The sequence below is a fragment of the Armigeres subalbatus genome, chromosome 2 (assembly GCF_024139115.2).
Source record: "Armigeres subalbatus isolate Guangzhou_Male chromosome 2, GZ_Asu_2, whole genome shotgun sequence".
NCBI classification, from domain to species: Eukaryota; Metazoa; Arthropoda; class Insecta; order Diptera; family Culicidae; genus Armigeres; species Armigeres subalbatus.
The window spans coordinates 88,910,255-88,927,894 of record NC_085140.1 but is presented as its reverse complement, the minus strand read 5'-3'; the positions used below and the strand labels follow the sequence as shown (position 1 = coordinate 88,927,894).

The 17,640-nt window shown below is 40.1% G+C and overlaps 1 protein-coding gene across 1 annotated transcript in view; it reads right to left on the bottom strand.

Moving 5' to 3' along the window:
• Nucleotides 1-1,138: 1,138 nt before the first annotated feature.
• LOC134214692 (E3 ubiquitin-protein ligase MARCHF3-like) overlaps nucleotides 1,139-17,640 on the bottom strand; it is a 98,563-nt gene continuing 82,061 nt past the window's right edge. Inside the window, exon 7 of the mRNA XM_062694013.1 lies at nucleotides 1,139-1,567. The gene's annotated coding sequence lies outside the window, so the exon portion shown is untranslated. The remainder of the gene's footprint in view (nucleotides 1,568-17,640) is intronic.

Sequence of the window (17,640 nt, the reverse complement as noted above, 5' to 3'; positions counted from 1 at the left end):
AAAAAATGTTACGAGGGGAGGGTGGGTGTCCAGAATTACCAAATTTAGCGTTACGTAATTTATCCACAGCCAAGCGAGCCCACATTATTGTCTCGAAACGGAACCGTCAATGTAGTGGTGTTCATGGCTCCTTATTCTGGTGTTTAGCAATTCGGCGACCGATATCGTCTGGCCGACATGGTGAAACCGACCGACGCGACGAGGTCCACCGATAAACTGCACTGACCGCTGGCTGTTTGGGTTTAGATACGCGTTCGCGTCAGAGTGTCTCCGAAAATCGCAAGCCGGATGTCGCCCGTGTATACGAAGATGTAAATGATTTTGAAGTGGCCATTGAAGACCCAGTTTATGACAATCTGAAACAAAACCACTATCAGAACAGACCCCTGAGAGACCTCAGTCTCCATTGGATATGTTCTGGATTGCTGATTATTGTTGCATTTACTACAGAACGTTATGTCCTCAGTGATCGGGTGGTTATCCGATAAATTCGCGCTGATGCAGTTGTTGGCCTTACCACATCTACAAATTTTCTTCATTTACTTCGACTACTCAATATAAGTTTGTTTCAACAGATACCTATTTATTTTCTACTTAAAAATTTCTTCAAAGTAAATAGTTGAAGAAAAAAGGACAACATTTGATATCCAAATCAGATTGATGAGATCTTATCAGTGTCAGCGTTCAAATTTGATAAAGGTTCAAATGCGCTTTGCAAGTTCTAGCTTTATTTGTTGCAAAAGATCAACACGAAGCAGCTTATTCTAATCCATATAGGTATGGAAAATATTAGACTGTAAATTGAATGTGATACAAAAATGCACTCATTTCCACAAATTTGTCGTTGTGGACGAAACATGCTGCAGTGGACCCTGTAAAATATGTCGAACTGAAAAATGTTTTCTAGATTACTGTAATGTTTTTCGAAGAGTTTATAAAGAATTTCATGCTTCTCATCATTATTTTTCCATGACGGGATGGTTCCTTGATTATCCGCTCACGGAGAGTTGACTTTAGTTATAATGATTACCTGAGAATATATTTGATTCAATCGCATTTGGTCCACTGAACTTTGTGTAATCTTATATTCTTCGGATTTAATGTACAATACAAGAACCTAAATTGCAAACATAAATTCGTCGTATTTCTTTTTTCTATTCAACCAGCAGACGTGTGAATGGTTCGGCTTGTAAAAGTTCTTTCCCTTCAAATCTCGGCTGCTTCTGTTTGCGTTTGCGATCTCCCGTCGGACACGACAATTAATTTGAAATTCAAATTCCATCACCGGCGCTGTCGTTTCCACAAAACCAAATCTATGAGCCCAGCTTAAAAAGTCCGTCTCCCGTCCGTCAACCTCGGACGGAAGCGCAAACCAAGGAAGAATGTTTGGCTCGTCAGCGGTAGTGAAATGCGTTTTGTACCATTTTTTTACTTTGCAACCAACAACCGCCCGCTGATCATTTGCCACCAAGGTATGGACAGAGGTATGTCTGCGGTCGGTGACCCAGAGTGGTGCAAGTTGGGGGTATTGTGCAGATCCGGAGTGGCTGGAAATTTTTGGCAGTCTGAAAGCAATGGAATTAATTAAACTATTGGGTGGAAATATTTTAGCATCTGTCCGACTGTTGTCAGCGAATAGTACAATGAATTGAAGGTGCCATTTTTGTAACGAACCTGGTCTGATAAACAGACAGTAGCTATTTCAATTCTGCATTTCAAATTTGATTTAGTAATTTTCTATTGAAGAAGCTACGACCGAAGCAACTCATATTATGAATATAATTTCTGTATCAAACTAGCCTGCTTATCAGACCGGTTGTGTTACTAATTACAATGTGTTCAGCAAACCTTTTATTAACAGTGGAGTGGAGAACATTTAAAGCATTTAAGATTGACATGGACGAATCGATTATACGTCGTGTTTTCACCCCTGCTATGAGATTTGGTTTTCCCTAACACCACTAACAATATTTACGAAAGTTCAATCAAAGTTAATTGCCTATTTTCCGTGTGTTAGACCACCCGACTTGGACATTAATTTACAATGTTCTGAAAAACTCAGATGTGAATATGTACGAAACCATGACCCTCAGTACGCTGGACGGGTGCTTTAACCAACTAAGCTACGAAGGACCTCCATCGGCCTTCGCCACTTAGCGGCTACTGAATGACCCCGAGATTCCCAGATTGGACGCATAGTCGAATCACTCACAATCCATTTTTCAAGCCATCTCTTCCACATGTGTATAGTACACGTTCACATTAGAGGAGCGTGAGTATTTAGAATGTCTGACAGCTACACACATTCTTTATCAGCAATTGTACTGATCAACCTCTATGGTAATACACTCATCTCAATTATCATAATAATGATTATTCTAAAAGGCTTTGGGACATAAATAATCCACAAGATTCATGGATAAACTGATAAAAGGAATTCAGTCGACGTGAGGAAGTTCAGCGGAAGTGCGGAAGAGCGGAAGAAACGAATATGGATGTCAATGAGGATTTTTCACCTGACCTTAAGAAACTTCTGGAGACTCTGGTGTATTATAGATCATCGCGATGTAGGTAACGCGACCCCGGTAAGGTAGCTTACTGAAGCCTCTCAAATACCACGAAAAATGGAGATAGAAGAAAAAGAGAACGTTATTTTTGCAACCGACCCGGCAACGAAATAAGGACTATGATTGGAAACTCGGTACCTGGAATGTCAGGACCCTAAATGAACCTGGACGAGTGAGCCTTCTGGCTCGTGAACTGCAGAAGGTTGGAGTGAACGTGGCTGCTATTCAAGAAGTCCGATGGCCTAGATCCGGAGAACGTGAATTCCGAGCCGTGGACCCCACGACCAATACTGCATTCAAGTATAACATTTATCACAGCGGCGGTGAAAAAGCAGAGCATGGAGTTGGTTTCGTAGTGATGGGCAAGCAGATGAAGCGAGTGATGCGGTGGAAACCCATTAGCGAACGAATCTGTGTGTTGAGGATACAGGGCAAATTCTTCAATTACAGCCTAATCAACGTTTACGCACCGACAAACGATAAATCCGACGACGTGAAGGACACGTTTTATGAATGTCTTGATAAAGCCTATGGAGAGTGCCCAAAGCATGACGTGAAAATTGTTATCGGAGACGCTAACGCTCAGGTCGGTTGAGAGGTTCCGTCCCATAATCGGTAGGGAGAGCCTTCACTCCGCTACCACGACAACGGCCTACGGCTATTAAATTTTGCTGCTGGCAGAGGGATGGCCATCAGAAGCACCTACTTTGCACGAAAGAACAACCGAAAGCACACCTGCAGACACCCAAATGGTGAAACTTGCAACCAAATAGACCATGTTCTGGTGGATGGGCGCCATTTCTCGGATGTTATCAATGTACGGACATTCAGAGGTCCGAACATTGACTCTGATCACTACCTCGTTGTCAGTAAAATTCGATCACGGTTGTCAACTGTATCGAACGAAAGATTACAGCGAACGTCGGCGGAAGGAGTATCGGCTGAGTACCGCCAGAAGCTCGACGAACGGATAAGTGCAATCAACGTTAGCGACAACATCAACGATCTATGGGAGTCGATCCATGGAGCGGTGAGCACAACAGTACGAGAAGTGGTAGGCACTGCACAGAGGCGACCCAGGACGGGTTGGTTCGATGTGGAGTGTCAGTGAGTGACAGACGAGAAGAACGTTGCCAGAAGCCGGATGTTGGTGTCAGGTACCCGAACGAATAGAGATCGGTACAAGCCAGCAAGAGCAGCTGAAAAACGAACCTACCGCAGGAAGAAAAAAGAGTACGAAGAACAAGTTATTAGTGAGGCGCAGGAAAAAATGGAGCAGAACGATATGCGGAGGTTTTATGAGTCTGTCAATGGCGTGCGGAGAAAGACAGCGCCATCTCCCGTCATGTGCAACGACCAACAAGGGAATTTGCTGACAGATAAAACTGAAGTGGCTGCCAGGTGGAAGCAACACTTCGAGACTTTGTTGCATGGAGGAAGTGACGGTGCATCGGTGAACAGAATAAATATTAGCGACGATGGACAAGCTGTGGAGTCACCTACACTAGATGAGGTTAAAAAAGCTGTCAAAGAGCTGAAAAACAATAAGGCTGCGGGGAAGGACCAGCTCCCGGCTGAATTTCTCAAACATGGCAGTGAGCAGCTTTATGAAGTTCTGCACCATATTATGTCGAAAATATGGGAAGACGAGGAAATGCCTGCTAGCTGGTTGGACGGCCTCATTTGCCCTCTCTTTAAGAAAGGGCACAGACTGGAGTGCGCCAATTACCGAGGAATAACCCTCCTTAATTCGGCGTACAAAATTATGTACAAAATATTGCTTAATTATCGATCTACGCAGTTTAAATTCTGAACCCCTTGGCCGAATTCGACCAAATTTGGAACACAAATTCCTTATCTTGAAAAGGGGACGATAGGGGGTTAAGCATGCTCTTTGGAAAAGGGGGAGGATGTGGGGGGAGGGGTACTGCTTAGTTATCGATCAACTCAGTGTAAATTCTGAACCCCTTGGCCGATTTCAACCAAATTTTGAACACAAATTCATTATCTTAAGGATGGGACGATAGGGGGTTGAGCATGCTCTTTGGAAAAGGGGGAGGGTGTGGGGGGACTGGTATTGCTTAGTTATCGATCAACGCAGTTTAAATTCTGAACCCCTTGGCCGATTTCGACCAAATTCGGAACACAATTACCCTATCTTAAGAAGGAGACGATAGGGGGCTAAGCATGTTCTTTGGAAAAGGAGGAGGGTGTGGGGGGAGGGGTATTGCTTAGTTATCGGTCAGCTCAGTTTAAATTCTGAACCCCTTGGCCGATTTCAACCGAATTTGAAACAAAAATCCTTTATCTTACAGAGGGAACGATAGGGGGTTAAGTATGCTCTTTGAAAAAGGGGAGGTATGGGAGGAGGGGTATTGTAATTATCGATCAACGCAGTGTAAACTCTGAACCCTTGGCCGATTTCGACCAAATTTGGAACACAAATTCTTTATCTTAAGAAGGGGACAATAGGGGGTGAGGCATGCTCTTTGGAGGGTGTGGGAGGAGGGGTGTTCTTTACAAAAGAGGGAGGGTATGGGGGGAGGGGTATTGTTTAGCAATCGATCAACTCAATGTAAATCCTGAGCCTCATGACCGATTTGAACCAAATTTGTATCAAATATTGTCTGTCCTAAGGAAGCGATTTTAGTGGATGTGGTTAAGTAATTTTAAAAAATGGGAGGGTGTGGGACAGGGGGTATTGTTTAGTTATCGATCAATTCAGCATGACTTCTGAACCCATTTATCGATGTCCACCAAATTTGGAACCCATATTATCTGTCTAAGGAAGACTATATCAGACTGGGTATGAGTGCCATAGCTAAATGAGAGAGAGGGTATATTCATTAAACGAACAGTTTAGTATACCTTTTTATCGCATAGGTCAATTCAAACCAAACACGTAAGCACGTAATCCCTACCCAAAGGAAACTATTATAGAGAGGCTGGAAGGGACTTTTGGAATGGGATGTGGGAGGGGGGGTATTGGGATTGGGTATTGTTGTTCATCGGAATAATTGTATGCCCAGTGAAAAGTAATGATTAATGTGTTTCCTTCTGAATGGTGGATGTGATTGCTTCTTCAAAAGTAGGCATTTGCCCGGAATAAGGCAATGGTGGGTGTGATCCCTTCTTTAAAAATATGCGTTGTCCGAATATGGCATCGATGAATGTTTTTTCTTCTTTAGAAATATACGTTTTCCCGGAATAAGACCTTTCAAACCCAAGATCCCTTCTTCAAAATCAGTCAATGTTTCCAAAAGGGTCTGTTCACAAATTACGTAACGCTTTTGGGGGGGAGTGGGAGGTCCAACTTGCGTTATACTTTGTTACACCAAAAGGTGGGGGAGGGGGTGGGTACTACGAAATGTTACGCATAACGCGACTAAGTTTATTTCAAATGTTTTTTTAATCACTGATTGCAGTAATCATTGACATGTCTTGACGATGAATACGCAATAACCTATCCTCTTTACTACCATACTACCCATAATTGTCCCATGTTAGTCTTTGTAGTTTTTTTTTTACTTTTTATCTCAGAGCAGGCTATTTTAGTGTATTTTTTAATTCTAAAAGACAGCGAGTTTTGTTCGAAACATTGTTTCTTAATTTCTAGGAATTTTTGTGTCAATATTCACGATTGCTACAGATTATATTATTTTATAGAACGACCTCGGAGACGACGCTTTTATTGGTATTGTATTTCATGATTAAATCTTCCAAACAAAAGCCAAAGTTAATAGAAGCAACCCAGCTTCAACCATGTAAACATTTAATTTAACTGATATGCCCAAAAACTATTTCAATGGCCATGGTCGCAATTTACGTTTCTAATAGCTGCATTCTTATTATCCTTGATTTTTGATCATGTGCCATTCGTATTATAACAGTGTTCAAAAAATACCAAAACCCATGTGTTTCAGAAAAGAAAAAAAAATCTGCCTTTAAAATTTTCATTGTTACGCGTTATACGGGGGAGGGAGGGGGTACCGAAAATGTTACTTTTTGTTACGAGGGGGAGGGAGGGGGTCAAAAACTCGGATTTTTGCGTTACGTAATTTGTGAACAGACCCAAAGCCTTCTTTTAATCAAATGATAAAGTATGAATAAGTAAACACAATTACCCTGTTGATCAATTGGTTTTATCATTTTCCGATTGTAAAAGAAAACTGCAAACCAAACTGGCAATTCCGAGCAAGGCCGGGTACATAAAGCTAGTCCTTGATAAATTCCGGGAGTACAACTTGCAGACACATAATCTATTTATTGATTTCAAGGCGGCGTACGATTCAGTGAAACGGAATGAATTATGGCAAATTATGTATGCCTGAACATGGTTTTCCGGCGAAACTGATACGGCTGATTCGTATAACGTTGGACGGATCGAAATCAAGTGTAAGGGTTGCGGATGAAATATCGACGTCATTTGTTACCTTAAATGGATTAAAGCAGAGTTATGCACTCTCGAACCTACTGTTCAATATAGCGCTCGAGGGAGCGATTAGGAGAGCTGGTGTGCAAAGACGCGGTACCATTATCACTAAATCGCATATGCTCCTGGGCTTTGCGGACGATATCGATATTATCGGAATTGATCGCCATGCCGTGAAGAGGCTTTTGTGCCTTTAAAGAGGGAGACAGCGAGGATTGGACTCACGATCAATACCAGCAAAACCAAGTACATGGTCGCTGGCAATCAACGTGGGTTCATTAGTGGTGGTGGTAGCGAAATGGTGCTAGATGGTGAAACATTTGAAGTGGTAGAAGAATTTGTGTATCTTGGAACATCAGTGAAAAATAGGGCTTATTTCGGACTTCGTAACCAGCTTAAGTCCCGTAGTCTGCAAACGAAAACAAAACTCGCGCTGTATACTACTCTGATTCTTCCGGTGGCTTTATACGGCCATGAGACATGGACGTTAAAAGAGGCTGATCGGAGAGCTCTCGGAGTGTTTGAGCGAAAGGTGCTGCGGACAATACTCGGCGGTAAACAGGAGAACGGTATCTGGCGGCGTCGCATGAATCACGAATTGTACCAGGTGTATAAAGGGCTGGATATTATTAAGCTTATACAACACGGCAGACTACGGTGGGCTGGTCACGTTGTTCGTATGCCGGAAGAACGTCAAGCGAAGATAATATTTAGTAGAGAACCCGGAAGAGGCCGCATGCTTCGTGGAAGGCCGCGTACACGATGGCTTTTTGCAGTTGAAGAGGACCTGAGGGCGCTCAATGTTCAGGGCGACTGGAAGCGATTGGCCCAGGATCGATTCCAGTGGAGAAGGATACTCCATTCGGCGTAGGTTCATCGAAGAGCTGTAGCCCATCAAGTATCAAGTAAGTATCAAAAACCAATGACATCAATGTTTCTACTTCATTGTAGTCGGCTTTGGAACATTTCGTTGATTGACAGCTAGTCTAATGACATTTGGTCAAATGACATTTCGTCGAAAGGACGTTTAGTCGAAGGGACATTTGGTCGAATGAAAATGGTTTTCTTATACTTTTCATTGAAACTCTTCCTTTCACTCAATATTTATACAATAATTAGTTCAGAATGAAATTATCTTCTAACCATAATTCGTTTATTATTGGCCGAAAATTTAATTCCTATCTAATGGTCATAAGAATTTATGGTGAAATGGTGACTGAATTTCTTTTGACCATGTGGTATAGATTCATCGTAGTCGGTTAGAGAGGTTCGCCAATATCAATATCCATTCGGAAATATTCTCGGGATATTCACCGTTTTCGTATTAATTATTCTTTTTATGGACCCATCATTCTTTGGACAATATTGGAGGAATAATTATGTGACTTTTAGAAAACCCGAATAAATCATTTATTTTTTTATTGTTATTGGCTAAAGTTCTTTTCTTTCAAATATCCATTCGACGGAACGTTGTTAGACTAAATTTACCAAGATTTTTAATTCGAAAACTCGCTTTCGACCAAACGTCATTCGACCAAATGTACGAAAAATTTTCATACTAGAATCAGATTTCGACTAAATGTCAATTCGACCAAATGTCCTTTCGATCAAACGTCATTCGACCAAATGTCCATTTGACGTAATGTCATTTCGACCAAATGTCATTCGACTAAATATCATTCGACGAAATGTCTTTGACGAAATGGTATAGATTCATTCTAAATAATGCATCAAATTATTCAGATGCAGAATACTTAACAGGTTTTAAATGCCTACATCTTCAATTTTGAACTAAATAATTTGACAGAATACGAATCACTTATAGTCTAAACATAGAGCTGCATTTCTCAGAAAAACTTGTGAATTTTGCCAAGAAAATCTAATGCGATATCCCGGTATTTATTTATTACCAGATTAAGGCCGGAGTGGCCTGTGCAATACATAGAAGTTTTCTCCATTCAGCTCGGTCCATGGCTGCACTTCGCCAACCACGCAGTCTGCGAAGGGTCCGCGAATCGTCCTCCACCTGATCGATCTACCTTGCCCGCTGTGCACCTCGCCTCCGTGTTCCCGTCGGATCGTTGTCGAGAACCATTTTCACCGGCCTACTGTCCGACATTCTGGCTACGTGCCCGGCCCACCGCAGTCGTCCGATTTTCGCGGTGTGAACGATGGATAGTTCTCCCAGCAGCTCATGCAACTCGTGATTCATTCGCCTCCTCCATCTGCACCCCATCATAGATGGTAAGCAGCACTTTCCTTTATAAAACTCCAACTCCGCGTTGGTCCTCCACGAGCATCGTCCACGTCTCGTGTCCATAGAGGACTACCGATCTAATGAGCGTTTTGTAGATTGTCAGTTTGGTACGGCGGCGAACTCTATTCGATCGATTTGAAATAAAATGAAATAATGAAAATTGCAGTTGTGGGTGCTCCCGTTTTCAATGGAATGCCCTTGAAAATGCAAGTGCATTTAGTTTTGGATTCCGTTTGGATTTTACTGGATACAAATCAATTATAAGTCTGAAAATAGAGCAGAAAAACTTTTGGATTTCGTGAAGAAATTCGCCAATGATTTCCAGGAATACCAATCTTCATCCACTAGGGAAATATTTTTAATTTTTAACAATTTTTTGTTTCGAGTTTCAACTATAAAACCATCTGAAAGCACCAAAAACCCTTCAAGTAAAAATTCAAAAGAATTTCCAGTGCACATTTTTTAGAATGTCCTTCTGAGTTCCTAAGAATCTACAGTCGAAATTCAGATACATTCCCCGTAGAACATCGAGAAATTTTTTTTTGCACTTGAATTTGTATTTGTTGGCTAGGTATATGAGTTGTCTAAATCAAAACGTTGAAAACGGCTTAGCAAGCGATGAATGCGTCTATTAATGAAGTGTATTCAAAACTATAGTAGGTAAAACGCTACGATTACATGTTTTAATTGGAATACGAGTTCTAAGAACAGCTTTAAATACCAATTAAAAGAGTGTGCAATTCATATTATTTTTCATGGGCCATTCAGTATACCGAAGCGCATCCATCCTTTCTGCATGATTGCTCGAATGAATCAGAACTGGCTTGTCGATTCCTAAAAAAAGTATAATAAAAATAGGTTGGTGCCGATTTCCGAACCTAACGCCATTGATAACATACAACCCAAAAATCGGAAACGACCCATCTGCCTCCAAACGCTATCGGTCGGTTTTACGGGTGGCTGATTTTTGCCAAAAGGAATTATTCAAATTAGCTTTGCAGGCACATTGATGAATCGTCGCCCGCCGCCACCACACGCTCGCTGCTGGCTCAGTGATGACGATGGTTATGGTATACTAAAATGCCCCTGGGGACCATGACGAATGTGATTCAGCTTTTAATAGAGACCAAGTCCCACCTGCTAGGGTACGTGTAAAACGAGGCTTTGGAACGCGGCTTTCAAAACGACGCACCCTCAAATTCGGCACGGGCGATGGAGTTTTCCGCTAAATGGGTTTTGATGGGTTTTGTGAGCGGACACGGTCAAATAGGTTTCAAATTACTCAAGGATATCATCCGGTATCGTGGACTATATTTTCGCTATTTGATGAGGTTATGTCACACGGGGTTTGTCGCGCTTTGATGATTCGCAAAGCGATTGGCAAAGTGTTCTTCACAGCGTATTGTGAGTATGAGACGCATTCTTGGTATAGAAATTTGAATACTAGGTTTAGGAACTAGGTTTAGACTTTGAAAGATTCCACCAAACAATAAATATTGTGTTTATCAGAAATGGAATTTATACGTTTTAATGAAAACAAAAAAACTTGCCAGTGTGATTTATGTTCTCAAACAAATTCCTCAATACATTTAGGCGTTGCTCTGCCGCATACTTACGAACAAATCAATCACTACAAAAATAAAGCTCGATTTATGATTGCATTGATTGTTTATTACTGTTTATATACTGATTATCATGATAAGTTTGGATACACTTTCAAAATGTGTTAAAAATAACGAGATTAAATTATTTAGTTTTTTTTTTAGGTAGCATGTCGATAGGACTTGCAAATCAGTGGGCTTGGTAGTCATATGGCTACTGGTTCTGCCTCATACGCAGGAGGTCGTGGGTTCAATCCCAGGTCCGTTCCATTATCTTCTACTTTGTATCTTTCTCTATATTTCTCATGTGCTAGCAATCGCTAGAACTGGAAATGGACTTTTCCATCTCAGTTCCTATACCTTCAACTTGAATATTCTAACAGTAATCTGCTAGAATTGGAAATGAACTATAAAGCGCGTTTCCAAACATCCAATTGAAAATTCCATCAGTTGCTTTCTCCTATCTATCACATTGGCAGCTCGTTAACCAAGACGGACCTCTGCATGTACATGTACATGTACTTCTTCGATGCGCTCACTACCATTCCAACTTTTATTGGCTCACGTTTCAGGCGGGTGTACAGTTTTGCCACCTTTTCAAATGTTACACCGACATTATCCAAATCATCCGCGAAACAAACAAATTGACTGGATCTGTTGAAAATCGTACCCCGGCTGTTGAACCCGGCTCTCCGCATGACACCTTCTAGCGCAATGTTGAATAACAGGCATGAAAGTCCATTACATTGTTTTAGTTCCCGGTGCGATTCGAACGAACTGGAATGTTTGTCTGAAATCTTCACTCAGTTTTGCACACCATCCTCCTTTGCTTTGATCATTCTGGTAAGTCTTATTAAAAACCGGGCATATATCAGTCAGTCAGCTTGTTGTTTCACTAATTGATAAGCCAAGTGTCCAAGTTAGTGTTTAACGGATTTTCAAGCAATCTTCTGGAATCGATCACAAAATTCCTATAGTTTTAGGAACCAAGGTCAATTTTTATTAAATGACCATGGTTTCGGATATATTCCGGGGAGTACTGGGGCTACCTCCCTCCCATCTTGCGACATGACAAACTTGATGAATTTGCAAAACAAGAACAATGGAGTATATTTCGGCGATTTTCAATCACCTTCCGGGTACTTCAAGGAACTGGTTCCCTTGGGGAAGTGGCCACACTTCGTTCAATCTTTGACCCATTCTTGCGACATGTAAACCTTCATGATTTTACAAAATTAGTACATTGAAGCACAACGGTGTTAGATCGATCTGGCTACCTTTCGGGTGTTTCCGGAATTTGGCTTCCCTTGGGAAGTGATCAATCTTTGAACCCATTTTGCGACATGTCAAACTTTATGATTTCACAGAATACCACTGAAGCACACTTAGACGATTTTCGATCAAACTGGTCACATTCAGGGTGTTCCGGAACCTGGCTCTCATTGTTCTTGATCTGTTGGATGGCATCGTTAACTTCTTTCAATGAGGGGGCTGGTTGGTTTCCATCATACGCTGAACTACTGAAGTCGTTTCATTATTCATTACTCGGGGGCCTTCATTACTCGTAATTCCAGCACTCAGAATCTGCTGTCTCCATCTAGGTCTATAGCGTTCTACGTTCTAGTGGGTCCCTTGCTATAACTCAACCCTGCGCGCTGCGTCCTTTTCCTACAAAATCTGTCCGCACGCTTCAGAGCACTCTTCAAAATCTGTCAGTCAGAGTCCGAACCAACACCCAACGTTTATTTATATTGTAAAAACATATAGTTTGACATGTCGCAAGATAGGTTCAAAGATTGAACCGAAAATGGTTTGCATTCGTATATCATGAGGCTAGCACGATGATACTTTTATGCCCAGGGAAGCCGAGACAATTTCCAATCCGAAAATTGCCTAGACCGGCATCAGGAATCGAACCCAGCCACCCCCAACATGGTCTTGCTTTGTAGCAGCGCGTCTTACCGCACGGCTAAGGGGGGCCCGTATTACAAGTACTTAATGGATAATGGACAATTCCTTGAGATTTTCAAGTTTTTCCAGGGCTTCACACTTAAATCATTTGGTAGATCTCGGCAAAATTTTTGCCGAGATTCCAACAGCCAAGATCTCGGTAATATTTTTTACTGAAATTCGGTAATTCCTTTACCGAAATTTCAGCAATATTTTACCGAAATTCGGCAAAGTTGATTTTTTGCCGAGATCTCGGTAACGATTACCGATGACTCGTCGAAATTATTACCAATATCTCGGCTGTTGGATTCTCGGCAATCGGTAAACTTAGAATTTTAAGTTGTTTGTGAGTAACTGTTATCTAAATCGAGTGTATGATCTTAACCTTCCTAACTAATACCAATCCTAAAAGCTGCAGCGCATTTTAATTATCACTGTAGGCTTCTTGAGAAAGGTTCGGTAAAACTCTTAGATTTCAAGAAGAGGTAACTAAAAGTTGAATAAGAAAGAACTTTGTATTCTTTCGGATGGATTTTAGAAACTCCGCAAACTTTTTAATTCTCTAAACTCCTATTGTCGCTGCAGCAATGGAACCAGTGAAAATGTCTCAGTAGGCGTGAAACAGACCTACTGAGAGAAAAGATGTGTTAAATGTCCCAATGTGTTAACAAATGCTTCTATAAGTTAATTTGTTGCAATTTTTTAAACTAAATTGAAAATTAACGACCAATAAGTTGTATTGGGATGTAAAAATGTTTTTTTTAATCATCCTAGAAGAAAGAGAAAGGATAGTTTGTTGTGGTCAGATTGCCGTTTGAAAGCTCATAGGAATTGCCAGGCCACTGAATTGAAAGCTGGCGAAAAGATTTTAACTAACTAATTTATTGAAGCAAATCAAAAAATCCTTTAAAAATCAGGATCGTGCTTCACATTCTTTTTACGGCGAGCGCAACACCTATGGTGTTCTGAAGCTATCAAGAATTTTGGGAATCCTTGGGGATTTCTAGATTTTTGTAGCAAGGATGAGCGTCGATGAACATCATTTGAAATATTTAAGCCGTTCATTGATATCTGGTAGACCAACTTGCGAACAATATACAATAATATACATACATCAGTTGAATCGAGCGAAAATGGTAAACTTTCTGTGTTCTTCTTCTTCTTCTTCTTGGCATTATATCCCCACACTGGGACAGAGCCGCCTCGCAGCTTGGTTTTCATTAAGCACTTCCACAGTTATTAACTGCGAGGTTTCTAAGCCAGGTTACCATTTTTGCATTCGTATATCATGAGGCTAGCACGATGATACTTTTATGCCCAGGGAAGTCGAGACAATTTCCAATCCGAAAATTGCCTAGACCGGAACCGGGAATCGAACCCAGCCACCCTCAGCATGGTCTTGCTTTGTAGCTGCGCGTCTTACCGCACGGCTAAGGAGGGCCCCTTTCTGTGTTATGAGTGTTAAAATAGAAAAGTTTAAAAAAAAGTTAGCCCCCTCTAGAATTTTTCATTAGTTACGCCAATGACTTCCCCACGAGACCTAGGTTCCGCCAAAACCCAGAAGATGGCCAACCAGCTCGATCGAAAGCTGTCGAAATGTTCTTCAGTTTACTGATTTTGTAAAATCATGAAGTTTAACATGTCGCAAGATTGGTTCCAAGATTGATCGAAAAGTGGAAGGGAAGCTAGGTTCCGGTGACATCCGGGAGGGGACCAGTTGGATCAAAACCCATAGAAATGTGCTTCAGTGCTCTTATTTTATATAATCATGAAGTTTGATATGTCGCAAGATGGGTTCCAGCATTGAACGAAAATTGGCCGCTTCCTCAAGAGAACCAGGTCCTGTAAGTACCCGGAGAGTGACCAATTGGATCGAAAATCGCCGAAGTGTACTTGTTTTGCCAATTACTGAAGTTTGACATGTCACAAGATAGGGTCCACGATTGAACGAAAAATGGCCACTTCTCCAAGGGAGCCAGGCCCCGGAAGTATCAGGCCAATTCAATCGAATATTTTCGAAATGAACTTCGGTATTCTTGTTTTACAAGATCATGAAGTTTGACATGTCGTAAGATTGGTTCCAAGATTGAGCGAGAAGTGGCCGCCTCCGCCACCAAGGCCTGGAAATCTAAAAAAAATTTCAAAGAGTTTCTAAAGGATTTTGTGAAGGGATTTCTGAAAGAATATTCAAAGGAAATTCCGAAGGAATTTCGAAAGGACTCTGAAGGTCTACAGGAATTTCTGTAAAAGTTGCTAAAAACAATCCGGAGAAATAACCGAAGGCATTCCTAGAAGAATTTTCGAAAGAATTTCAGGAGGATGTTCGGAAGAAATTCCTGAGGAAGTTACGAAGGAATTTTCTTTCTAGAGTTTCCAAAGGGAATTCTTGAGTTAGTCAGAATTTTCAAAATATATTCCGAAGAATTTCCCAAATCAATTTCCGAAAAAAAAAGCATTAAGAAATTCCTAAAGAACTTTCGGAAGGATTTCTCATAAAGGAATTTATGAAGGTTTTCCACCAACAAAAAACAAATATAAAACAAATATCGTAAGTATTGTAGGTACTGAAGAAATTCTCAAAAGAATTCGTAAAGGAATTTCCGAATGAATTTTTGGTTTATTATTATAATTCCTTCTTTGAATTTTCGAAGGAATATTATGAAAAATTTCTAAAAGAATTTCTGGATTTATCTCCGAAGTAATTTCAGGAGGATTTTCAGAAGAAATCCAAAAAAACCAAAAGAATTTTTGGAGGAATGTCCAAAGCAATCTTCCAGAAATTTAAGATTGTCGGAAATTCTTTTACGTATTCTTTATTGGAAATTCCCATAGAAATTATTTTGGAAAATTCTTCGGTAATAGCTGTGGAAAATCCTTCGAAAATTCCCTCAAGAATTCCTATGAAAATTATTTTAGGAATACCAAATTCAATTTTATTGGCATATCGGTCTCGCTGCTGCTCGTTTAGCGGAAGGGAGCAGCATGTGTGCGAGAGCAGATAGGATTGAAACGGAATCCGAAAGTTATCGCTAGGCTGCGACAAGTGTGAAAATGGTTTGTAAAGTGTTGAAGTATGCGAGGGCCATTAGAGAATAATTAAATTATCGAAGCGTCTGTCTTTGCCGCACATCTTTTCTGGGGATGGCTCGCGCAGTGAATGAAAGTCACTGTTACCGAGACTAATGCCAATAAAAAAATGAATTTGAACTGATCACGGTCGTACAACTTCTGTCTAATTTAGGAATACCTTCAGAAATTGTTTAAGGAGAACTCCTTCGGAAATTTCTTTAGGAACTCCTTGGTATGTCCAAATTATTTTCTGGAATACTTTTCAAAATTTCTTCAAAAATTGCTTCAGGAATTCGAAAAATCTTATAGGGATTCCTTCAAGAATTCTTCTACTAATTCTTTTCGTGATTTCTGCCGAAATTCTGTTAGAAATTGCTTTAAAAAATCTTTTTGGAATTTCTTTAAGAATATCTACGGAAATTTTTTTTTAGAAAATCCTTCCGAAATTTCTTCAGGAGAAATCATTTTATCAATTCTTTTAAAAATTGCTTTAGGAACTGCCGAAATTAAATTAGGAAGTCCATCAAATTTTCAACGAATTGCATCAGCAGTTATTTCAAGATTCTTCCAGTAATTCCTTAAGCAATCCATTCCGAAAATTTATTGAAAAAAACTTGAAATTCCCTTGAAATTTCTTTTGGGAATTTCTTCAACATCACAACCAGATATTTTCTTCAGTACCTACAATACTTACGATATTTGTTTTTTTGTTGGTGGAAAACCTTCATAAATTTCTTTATGAGAAATCCTTCCGAAAGTTCTTTAGGAATTTCTTAAGGCTTTTTTTCGGAAATTGATTTGGGAAATTCTTCGGAATATATTTTGAAAATTCTGACTAACTCAAGAATTCCCTTTGGAAACTCTAGAAAGAAAATTCCTTCGTAGCTTCCTCAGGAATTTCTTCCGAACATCCTCCAGAAATTCCTTGAACACTTCTCCAGAAATTAAATCAAAAATTTCTTCAGACCTTCGGATACTCTTTTAGAAATTCTCTGCATATCTTTTCAGAAATTCATACAGAAAATCTTTTAGGAATTATTCAAACATTACTTCAAGATTTTCTTCGGAAATTTCATCTAGAAATTCCTTTGAAATTTCCGTTAATAACTCAATTATGGCGTATATAATTAAATTTGCAAATTTTCGGTTTTTTGGGTCACGTGCCACATCGTGCCCCAGCTCAACCCCAACTCAAAAATTTACTTTTTAGAACAATTTTGGCGTATATTATTAAATTTTAGAAAAAAAAGTGCACTATCGTGCCTCAGCCTAACTCCAACAGTGCATGCCACATCCTTGCGAATGTTGAGGAAGGGGAAGGATGATTCTTAAGAAAGATGCAGAAAACTCTACGATCCCTCATGGTTTATCAAATTCCTATGAGTTCAGCAGTTTCACATTTAGAATTGTTAAAATTTTGATTTTTAAACAATGTAAATTCTTATTCAATGCTACACTATTGAAACATTTGAAAAAAAAATTAGGGCATAGAATGAAATATGTTGCCCCATCATTCGAAAATACAACATTTGTATGAGCATGAATACGGTGGTCTCAACTTCTATATGAAAATCTTAAAACTCACTCAGAATTGCACAACAAAATTTACTAAATACAGTTTGAAGATAATATCTGAAGGAAATATTTCTAGAAATTGATTTACTAGCGATGATTTACTAGGGACTAGCGATTGGAAACTCGGTTCGTGGAACTGCAAATCTCTCAACTTCATCGGGAGCACACGCATACTCGCCGATGTGCTCA